The 10852-nt window shown below is 48.4% G+C and overlaps 1 long non-coding RNA gene across 2 annotated transcripts in view; it reads left to right on the forward strand.

The window, feature by feature from the left end:
* LOC111181903 (uncharacterized) overlaps positions 1–10852 on the forward strand; it is a 57513-nt gene that overhangs the window by 13422 nt on the left and 33239 nt on the right. The window contains exon 2 of one of the 2 annotated variants that reach the window (XR_016387741.1): positions 171–3962. This is a non-coding gene — a long non-coding RNA (uncharacterized LOC111181903). Of the gene's footprint in view, positions 1–170; positions 3963–10852 lie in introns of those variants that run through there. The other variant, XR_002646624.3, reaches the window with a different exon arrangement.

Raw genomic sequence — 10852 nt, forward strand, 5'->3', positions numbered from 1 at the left:
CTGGCTCCCTCCAGGGCTCTCCCGGGGCCAGGCTGGTGAGGCATAGGGCCTGTAACATGCCCCGTGAACCCTACTGGAGTCTGAGGCAGATGGAAAGGTCAGGAAAATGATCCCATCTTTCTTTGAGGATTTGCTATTTTGTTCATCATAGTTTTTTTTTTTTTTTGCAGTAATTTTGATTTTCTAAAATGCCGCATTAAGATATCTTGCTCACCGAGTCAATTCTGTGCTGAGTCAACTGTCACCCTCACCTCACCTGTCTAGTCCTGTTCTTCCTGAATGCCCTCTTGTTGCTGTCCGTGAATCAGAGAGGTGTGGATGGACAGAAGGAGATGATCGCCCTGGGCCGCCCAGCCCTGGAGTTCCAGCTTGCCCTGCAGGGAAGGTGAAAAGGACCGTCTTGCTCTGGGGCTTGCATAGACTTGGAGCCTCTTAAACCTTCCTGAGCACCAGCTGCCTCCCAGGGTCCAGGAGGGCCTGGTGTGTGCCCGCTGCCCCGACTGCCCGCTCTGCCCACTAGATGGCGCGCTGGTTGCACGGGTGAGCACGGGGCCCCCTCCACCCCTGCCCCACCACCCCAGCTTTTGTGAATTGCTGGCCAGTTTGGAGGACACCTGTCCAGTTGATCCCCACCGCGGGCCCAAAGCATAGACGAGACTGAGGCAAGGAGAGGCGAGCTGAGGTGACACACCTGATGCCTTTAACATATTAACATTGGCTGTGGGGTCTGGCATTGTACCTGCCATAGCCAAACTCCCCTTCCTCCTGGATCACTTTTCCTTGGTCTGTTTTAGAGGCACCTGTGCCAACCTGGTGAGAGCCATTGGACGCCTCCTTGGAAAAAGTTTGAAAATAATTTCCTGGGCTTCCAGAACAGCCCAGGAATAGATGAAGCACCTCTTTCCTGCACGTTTGCAGTATATGCGTTTGATTTGGGGTTTAGAGTTAACTCCTAACATTCTGTTTCAGATACGAATTTAACCATGAAATCCATCCATTCCTTGAAGAAATATTTATTGAGCACCTACTATGTGCAAACCACTAGAGATACTTGCCTTTGTGGAGCTCATGTTCTGGGGAGTTGGGGGTGGCAAATGATAAAAACAGGCAAAATTATAGTAGTTATTAATGCTCTAAATAGTCTCAGTTCTCCCTTTTCTGGGCGAATGGTAGGATTTTACTCCCTGATCTTGTGATTGCGTGAAACCATGTGGCCAGTTCTGCCCAATGAATTGAGAAATGATGTTACTTCCAGGCCAAAGCATTTAATTGCTGACGAGAGACCCTCTAGAGCCTTCCCTCTGCCCCTGGACGTGGAAACTAGAAACATTTCAGATGGAGGCTGTGCAGTCAGCCTAGGTCCCTGAGCCTTGTAGCACAAGTGAGAAATCAACATTTGTTTCTTTAAGTCACTGAGATTTTGAGGGTGTTTGTTATTGCAACAACAAAAGAAATCTTAAATAATTATTCAAAAGTAATTTGGGGGCTTCCCTGGTGGTGCAGTGGTTGAGAGTCCGCCTGCCGATGCAGGGGACACGGGTTCGTGCCCCGGTCCAGGAAGATCCCACATGCCGCGGAGCAGCTGGGCCCGTGAGCCATGGCCGCTGAGCCTGCGCGTCCGGAGCCTGTGCTCCGCGACGGGAGAGGCCACAACAGTGAGAGGCCCGTGTACCACAAAAAAAAAAAAAAAAAAGTAATTTGGCTAACTTCTCTTCATTTATTTGATATTTATTAATATGTTACTTCTATGATGACAATAAAAATGATATTCTTAGGAAAAATAAATAAAATGTCTATTAGACCCCAAGTGGAGATGTGTGGGAGACACTGGATGATTGAGTCTGGAGTTAGGAGAATATAAATTTGGGAGTCATTGACAGAAAGATGGTATCAATAGTTTAACGTCTCAAAACACTTTGGCTGGTTATAAAGAGAAACTTTGAAGTGCAGCGTTATAGCCAGGGCCGATTCTAAGGGCTTAGATGAGGATTAGGGAAGACGATGTGGTGAGCTTACTGTCACCTTTGATGGTGTCAGGGAGGTTATTCTGTTCTCTTTGCTTTAGGAATGTCAAGGTCATGGTCCATTGCATCATGTAATGCTCCTCCATCCTAATAAATTTCATCTTTTGCTAAATCCTGGGAGACGTTCTGCTTTCCCTGAGGAACTGACATGCTTCCTCTTTCCCCAAAATGAAAATCATGAAAAGATTGTGTGTCTCTTTTCTCTTCAGTTGCCAGAGAGCTCAAAGCCAAATTTGAAACTCAACTTTACTACATTAACCACTTGTACCTGTAAAGCTACATATTTGTGTTTTTACTTTCCCTCCCCCTGACTTCTTACTTTAAATTCCCAGTCTTAGTGTTTAAAATTTTTATTTTATCATGTGTTCTTGCTAGAGTCATCTCAAGTCTATATGGAATGAGGTGGAGTGTAAAATAAAGAAAGGAATGTAACTGAATAGAGTTGCAACTCATTTATAAATGAAAAAGATATTGAAAATTTGTCTCTAAGGTAATTTCCTATATGCAGTCTTATATTCCAGCTGAATTTCATTATAAAATTGAAAATGTGTTCCTCAAGGAAAAAGAATCCTAGTTCGAAATGTTATAAAAATCACACTTTTAAATTGCAGCTGATATGTAAATTCACATATCTTAAAGAGAGCAGGTTATTGTAAGATACTGAGAATAATATGCAAAATAAGTCATAGAATACAAATGCAAAAGAACTAGAGTTGTTTTGATGTTTTAGGACAAGGATTTAAAGCTTGTGGGAAAAAGAATGTGAGTGTTGCTAACAGGACATGCTGCTCTGTGAGACTCCACAGCCCACCTTTTTCCCGGAATTACTGAAGCAGGTTTCTCAGGGCTTAGTCAGCCTTGACTTTGCCACACACCTATAAGCACCTGATTTATTAGTCTGTCAATATCGGCTCTTCAAATCATTCATTTTTTAAACTTATTTAAAGAGGAACTGGTCTAAGTAATATACAGTAGGTGTGAATTCATGGATTTGCTGTTTTCTTAATGCACATTTAAATCAATGCATAGCTATTAAACGAAAAAATGATATAGTGTGTTCCCCTAAAAGCACCTCTTTCACCACATGGCCCCCCGCAGCACGTGAGGGGTTCTGCTCGCAGCCTTTGGAAGTTGCCAGTGGGTCTTGAAAACAACTAGATAAACTAGGCTGAAGGGAGGAGGGGCCCTGGCATCAGCTGAGATACATGTGTAACTGATTCAGCAGAGGGGGGAGGCTCCCCCCAGTTAAAGAGAAAATGAGGTGAAGTGTGGATATTCTTGCAGAACACACATGACAGAGTCCTGTAGAGTGAATGCTGAATAGAACCCTTGAGAAAGATCTTAAGAAAGCCAGCTGGGATGAGGACACCACACTGCAATATGGTCACCACCCGCACCTAGTCCCCCTCCGGCTCTTGCCTGTTGTGATGCTCACCCATTTGGGCCAGCTGTACGAATACATCATTGGTTTCCAATAGTAAATCTTACTCTTGGCTTTTAGAACTGTGGTTCTCAAATGCCGTCCCTGGACCAGCATCAGCATCACCTGGGCACTTGTGAGAGCTGCAGACTCTTGGGCCCCACCCCAGCCCTGCAGGGATTCCGATGGATGCTGACGTTTGAGGACCACTGTTGTACAGGCAACAGAAGGCCATTGGCAAGGAGACCTGGGTTCAATGTCCAGGTCTGTAGCCAACAAGCTGTTACCTAACGTCAAATCACTCACAGACTCAGTTTCCTCAACCATAATGTGAGAAAACGCCTGGTTCTGAGCAGAGGTTCCCAGCCCAGAGGTCTATTAGAACTACCCGGCATCTTCTCAACTAGGATGCTGCTACACCAGCTGCTGCAATACAGTCAGCCCTCCATATCCACGGGCTCCACATCTGTATTCAACCAACCTTGGATATACGTAGTATTTCCAACTATTTACATAGCATTTACATCGTATTTACAACTATTTACATAACATTTACATTGTATTAGGTATTATAAGTAATCTAGAGATGACTTAAAGTATACGGGAGGAAGGGCAGTAGGTTTTATGCAAATACTACACCATTTCATATAAGGAACTTGAACATGCTTGGATTTTGGAATCCTCTGGGGTCCTAGAATCCCTCCTGGATACTGAGGGACGACTGTACTTTATGTTTCTGTTTATATTAAGGTCTGAAACAGGCAAAAACGAATCTGTAATGGGAACAATCAGAGCAGTGGTTGTCTGGGGAGATGGGAGGGGTGATTGGGAAGGGGCAGGAGGGAACTTTCTGGGCTGATGCTGCTATTCTGTCTCGATGGGAATATGGGTTACACAGGTGTATGCAGTTGTCAAAAATGTATTGAATGGTACGCTGAAGATTTGTGCATTTTATTGCATGCATATTTTACCTCAAAAGAAAACCAAAAGGGCTGTAAACAAATATTGGACTCTAGTTAATAGTTTATGTGCCGAAGTGTTTAGGGATGAAATGCACTGACATCCCAATTCATTTTGAAATACATCAAATTATTAGATGGCTTGTTGACTGGACAGAGAAGTGGCTAGTTGGATAGATATGTGATAAAGTAAGTATAATATTCAATAAGATGTTAGTTGCAGAATCCAGGTGGTGGGTATACGAGTAATCACTGCAAAGTTCTTTCAATTTTTCTTTAAGTTTGAAAATTTTTATCATAAAATGTTGGAGGGGAAAATTCTGATGCTGGTATTCTACACTCACGTCTATTAGCTCAGGATCCTTCCTACCATTGGAAGGAAGGAAACTTCTACCGTTGGAGGGAGGTACATTTCTTTCTACAAGGTAGCAGTTTTTAAGCCATTCGTGCAGACATTCTGGGGAGAGGTGACACATGGGGAGACTGTTGGTTTTTACTCCTGACAATGAATTTATTGGGCTGGAATCTTCCAACAGGTAACGATAATGGGAAAGGCATAGGTGGTGCACCTGAGCTTCATTGCTGTTAGAGCCATCCCGCCCCTCAGCTGCAGGCATTTGGGGCCCCGGCTGCCACCTGTTCTCTGGGTGCAAGATTAGGGCTCCCCTCTGCAGAGCTTCTACTTGCCTCCACCACCAAGGGGAGCTGTCACTCCAGCAGTTGCCTGAAGTGCCCACAATATTCAAACCCAGAGCTTGGAACGATTCTGATTCTGTGCCCCCTGAGGGGATTACAGGGCTCTTCCCATCATGCCTCGCTTCCCCTGTTAATCCATAACCCCAAAAAGGGCCAAGCCTCCGAGCCATGGACCGTCTTTCCAGATCTGCACGTTCTCTGACTCAATGCACCTCCCCACCCCCATCCTTCCTCAAACTTGACTGATGGCACTGTGAGATCCATGGCCAACAAACTCCCTTCTGGGTGTGTTCTCCTGGCTCTTACCTGGCTCGCCGCCTCGCCTGGTGCCCTCTCATGGGTGCTCTTCTCTTACACCCCGCGCGCACTGCAGAATCCTGCAGGGGTCAGTATCCTCCGTGCTCCCGTGACATCTCCTTCTCATTCAAAACCCAGCCATATCACCTGCTGTCCGTCTGCTGGTCATCTCATTTGCTGGGGACATGGTTCCTGGCTTACTGTTTCCTCCATCCTCCTGTCTTATTCTCCAGGACCCATGTGGATGAACAATCCTACCCCCTGGTCTCTCGCTACCTTGATTCCCTCACCTCCAGTGATCTTTCCAACACTCCGATCCAGCCACCCCTTCCTGTGGTCACACCCAGGACCCTGACTTTATCTGGAAAAGAGATCCAAGCATCTCTCCTGCCCCCCACTCGCTCTAGCACTCCTGCCAGCCTCATCCGGAGCTCCCACCATCTCACGGAATGACTCCCTCCCTTACTCATCACCCCTCGTTTAATCACCTCCCTTGTCTCTCTCCTGCCGTCATCCCCCACTGAGCACACCCCAGCGTGGTTGACACACACACTGGCTGGCTCTTCTCCATCTTCTCCCAGCATCCCCGTGCTGCCCGGCAATCCCACTACTTTCCCCGTAGGTTGTTCTCCTACTCTCGGCAATGAGGACTTCGTACCTCCTCTTCTCTCCTCGGCTGCCCAAGCTCCTACCCAACCCCCTTCTGCTTAGCGGACGCCCCCATCTCTAACTTCATCCAGGAACGACAAGCCAGCAGAGTGAGCTCTCTCCTTCCTGCCACCGTCTGCCCGCCGCTTTCCATTCCCACTTCACAGCGGAAGAATCGTGCCTTCTCCTCCGTGAAGCCAGCTGCCCCCCTAGATCCGGTGCCCATCCCTTCTTGCTGCTCAGGCTTGTCACTCTTACCAGATCCCTGTTTCCTAGTCAACTGGAAACTTTCACTAGAGGGCGGAGAACTGGCTCTATAGTTGGGGACACAAATGTCACTGAATTTTTCTAATTGCCACCTGGCTAACGACAGGCCTGGGGGGGCGTCTGGTCTTGGTACAAGTCTTTCAGGTGACCCTGGTCTTTGGTCCACACATGTCCCTCTCGGGGTGGCTTCTGGGAATTAATGAGCTCTGACACAGAACAGCATCTCAAAGCTCTTCCAGACCTGCATGTCCTCATCCAATCCCCCCACCCTCACCCCGCCCGGTCCAGGCATTCTCACCCCCGGCAGGTGAGGAAAAGGACACCTCTGTGTCCACGGAGGACACACCTGAGATAGCACAGCCAGAGCTCCCAGCACTCAGAAGATGCTTGCTACCCCGGGATGGTCGCGCAGGGGTGTGTAGAGGGCATGTCTGAGGATGCTCCTCCACTATCACTGAGCCCGGGGAGGTGAAGGCGCTCTGGGTGTCCTCGCTCAGGGAGGGGTCAGGCAAGGAGGTCAGAAACCCGGCAAAATATTGCGCAGCAGCCCGGTTAACGGGTTAGATGAACGCAAAGCAGCATTTTTAAAGCCGAGAGCTGCCTGGAAATGGAAGGACGGTGAGGCCCACAGTGCTTGCATTTGTGGCCATTAAAATACCTGCACAAAAAACAACACAGGTGTTTCAGAGCACACATGAAAACAAGTGTACACGTGGAGCCCATCGGAATGGTTATCTGTGGAAGGGGGAGGTGGGGTAACAGAGACAGGAGTGGGGTCTTGCATGGGGTCCTGCTGCCATGGGCCATGGGCTGGACTGAGAGTGGGGTGCACTCGGTGTTCTCAGCTGAATTCCCCGCATCTAACGCAGCAAGGTGACCTCACCTGTGACTCTTACTGCAGTCTCCCCTGTGAAGTGTGGGTACAGCTCACAGACCCACACTTTCCTGGGCCTCACAGCCCCTCGGAAACAAGCTTCTGTTGGTAAAAGCCAAGAGGCCACTCCTTGCTGGGAACATAACTGAGGTCCCAACCATTAAAAAGCAAAAAGGTTCCAGCACCCACCACCTGCTGGTGCATTTCCCTATTTCCAGTGACACTCAGCACCCAGGTCTGGGCCTTGAACTCCTGGGGTCTGGTTGGCCCAGTCTTGGGGAGCCACGAGGGTTTGTGTGTTCATTGGGGGTGGGTACTCCTCCGGGGGAAAGGTATCAGCACGCCTACCTGAGACGACGGGGCCCAAGGGGCTGGTCTCAGAGCCGGGGGTCCTGAAGTTAGTGAGCTGGGCCTGGAGGGGGCGTCCGGATCCCTCTTGTCTGCAGACCTGTGGTCTCACACCAACGAGCTTCCCGGGAACAGCGTCTGATTCCAAGCTACCAAGGTGAGTGAGGAGTTGGGAAGAGTCGCACGTGGTCAGGGGGTTCTTGGGGGCCTGGAAGGGCCGCGCCACTGCCCAGGCCCTGCCGTTGGTGGCAGGAGGGGATGGAGCTCCAGAGGAGGAGCGAGGGGCAGTCGAGGGGCCATTGCCGCACTGTGGTAGAGAGACCCTCACTTAAGCTAGACCGGTCTCCTCAGACCCTCACGAGGAAAGTGGAGGTTTGCTCTACTTTTATGTAGAAATCCACCCAGATTGGACATTCTCATGAGAATGTCACTTAAACAGAACAGACGTCAGTTTGCAGGTGAGAACTTCCGTGTTCATAGCCCTGGGACACACACCCGACCTTTTCATGGAGGAAATCAGGAATTTGGAAAGTCGCTGTCATTTTCTGTGCAAAGGAAACTCAAATGTTTCCCTCTATAGAAACTTGTAGTTAGAAAAGAAGGCAAGTTGCCAAGGGGGGGTTGCGGGGGGGGAGGGAAGGACTGGGAGGTTGGGATGAACAGATGCAAACTATTATGAAGAGAACGGATAAACAACAAGGGCCTACTGTAGAGCACAGGGAACTATCCTGTGACAAACCATAATGGAAAAGAATATAAGAAAAAGAATGTATATATATGTATAACTGAATCTCTGCTGTACAGAAGAAATTAATATAACATTGTAAATCAACTATACTTCAATAAAATGAAAAAAAAACAAGGCAGAAGTCTGATCTCCTGTTTCTTGCAGGTGAATTAATCACTTCTCATCTTGTAATATTTACAGAATAGGGGTGATGAGCTGAGGGGAAGGAGAAAAAAGAACCTCTTAAAAAAGAGGAATTTTTAGGCACAAAAAGGAAACTGTATTAATCAAGGTTCTCCAGAGAACGGAACCTATATATATATCTATCTATCTCCCGTGATCCAGCGAAGTTGATACATATAATTAACCACCACGGAAATCATACCTGTTAAGGAAGACAAGATGCTCCTTAAAAAGGAGGAGAGGGCTTCCCTGGTGCCGCAGTGGTTGAGAATCCGCCTGCCAAGGCAGGGGACACGGGTTCGAGCCCTGGTGCGGGAAGATCCCACATGCCACGGAGCAACTAAGCCCGTGTGCCGCAGCTACTGAGCCTGCGCTCTACAGCCCGTGAGCCACAACTACTGAGCCTGCGTGCCACAACTACTGAAGCCCGTGTGCCTAGAGCCCGTGCTCCACAACAAGAGAAGCCACCGCAATGAGAAGCTTGTGCACTGCAATGAAGAGTAGCCCCCGCTCGCCATAACTAGAGAAAGCCCGTGTGCAGCAATGAAGACCCAATGCAGCCAAAAACAAACAAACAAACAAATAAATAAATTTATTAAAAAAGAAAAGGAGGAGACACAGATGATGAGGTTGGGTAGGAGCCTTGAGTGGCTGCATAGGAGGACTTCTGGGTGTGGACCAAGTGGGTCCTTCTAGAACCTTCTAGGAACTGTTCCTCTCATGTTATGGTCTAGCATACCTGAGCATTGGAAAGCACAATTCCTGCTTTGCTGGGATTCCAATAGAATGGGAAAGCAGAAATGGCTGGTTTTCTTTAAGCTGAAATTTAAGATGTTTCCCAGGGTTCATTTACAAAGCAGTTCATTTAATAATAATTTTTAGCCACCAACGATATTATTGTTTTTCCAAAAAAAAAAGAAACGTTTCTAATGGGCTGACCATGAGTTGCCAGCCTTGTGTTGGCTCATGGTGGAATAATCAGGCCAGGCCAAGCTGGGGGGCACCCACATTTTTGGGTTCTTCCTCCCATACAAGGTCCAATGCTGCCTAGACTGACCCCATGGAAGAAACTGCTTCTGAGGTTGGGGCAAAGCTCTCTCCCACTTCCCCCTTCTTCCTGTGGTCCCACGTCTCACAGGTGCCACAGCAGGACCCAGCCATCCTCTCTGGGCCCAATGACCCAAGTGGTGGGCTGCTTTGCAGACAGCGCTGGTGTGGGAGAGATGGCCAAGTGTCCACTAAGTCCTGCTCTCCATCTTAGAGTTTAGAGTTGGGCTGGTGCTATGGACTGAATGTCTGTGCCCCACCAAATCCGTACGTTGAAACCCTAATCCCAAGGTGATGGTATCAGGAGGTAGGGCCTTTGGGAGATGATTAGGCCATGAGGGTGGAGCCCTGATGAATGAGATTAGTGCCCTTATAAAAGAGACCCCAGGGAACTCCCCTGCACCTTCTGCCACATGAGGATACAGAGGAAAGATGTCATCTGTGAACCAGGAAGCGGGTGCTCACCAGACACAGAATCTGCTGATGCCTTGGTCCTTGACTTGCAGCCTCCAGAACCATGAGAAATAAACATCTGTTGTTTACATGCCACCTGGTCTATGGTATTTCTGTTACGGCAGCCTGAACTGACTGAGAGGTGGGAAGGGGAGGCCCAGCCTGTCTCTGTTTTCCAGCAGCACCCATCGCTTCTCATGTTTTGGTGGGCTCATACATGGCAGGCTGTGTTTTCCCAAAAATGACATTGACACTGTTTCTGGTCTCATCCGTACTTGCTACTCTCCCCTTGAGAGGTGGACCAGGGGTGGGTCTTTGTGACAGCCTCAACCAATAGACTAAGCAGATGTGATCTGTGGGACTTCCAAGCCAGGACTCAGAAGGTGATGCAGCTTCCGCCTGGCTCTCTTTTGTGACATGTGTCGTTTGGAGCCTGAGCCACTCTGCATGAGTTTGGCTGCCCTGGAGCTGCCATGCTGCAGAGATCACGGGGAGGTAAATGTGCACGAGGCCCCCCTCCCCCCATGTGAGAGACCCTGAGCAAGAGCCACCCAGCTGAGCCCAGATCATCCCACATTTGTGAACCAAAAAATGTTTGGTCATTGTTTCAAGCCACTGTTTCAGTGTGGTTCGTTACACAAAAACAGATCAGTGGAATACCACGTGGCCGTATTCACCAATAGCATGTGAAGCAAAGTGAAGCGGGTTGTTTCCAGATCAAGGTGGTTATGAAGTAGGGAGATCATATATCCGAGTTTGCCCTTACTGAGTTTATTGTCTTGGTATAATTCTTAATAACATCCCCTTTCACTCTCAAAAGTGTCCTGGTTTGGGAGATATGTTATATAGTCACCCTTTAAGAACCAGATGTGTCTTATAACTCTCTTTCCTTCCCTTGGGTTGGTGCAG

The sequence above is a fragment of the Delphinapterus leucas genome, chromosome 15 (genome assembly GCF_059928025.1).
Source record: "Delphinapterus leucas isolate spDelLeu-1000000601 "Yukka" chromosome 15, BTC_Dleu_Yukka2, whole genome shotgun sequence".
NCBI classification, from domain to species: domain Eukaryota; kingdom Metazoa; phylum Chordata; class Mammalia; order Artiodactyla; family Monodontidae; genus Delphinapterus; species Delphinapterus leucas.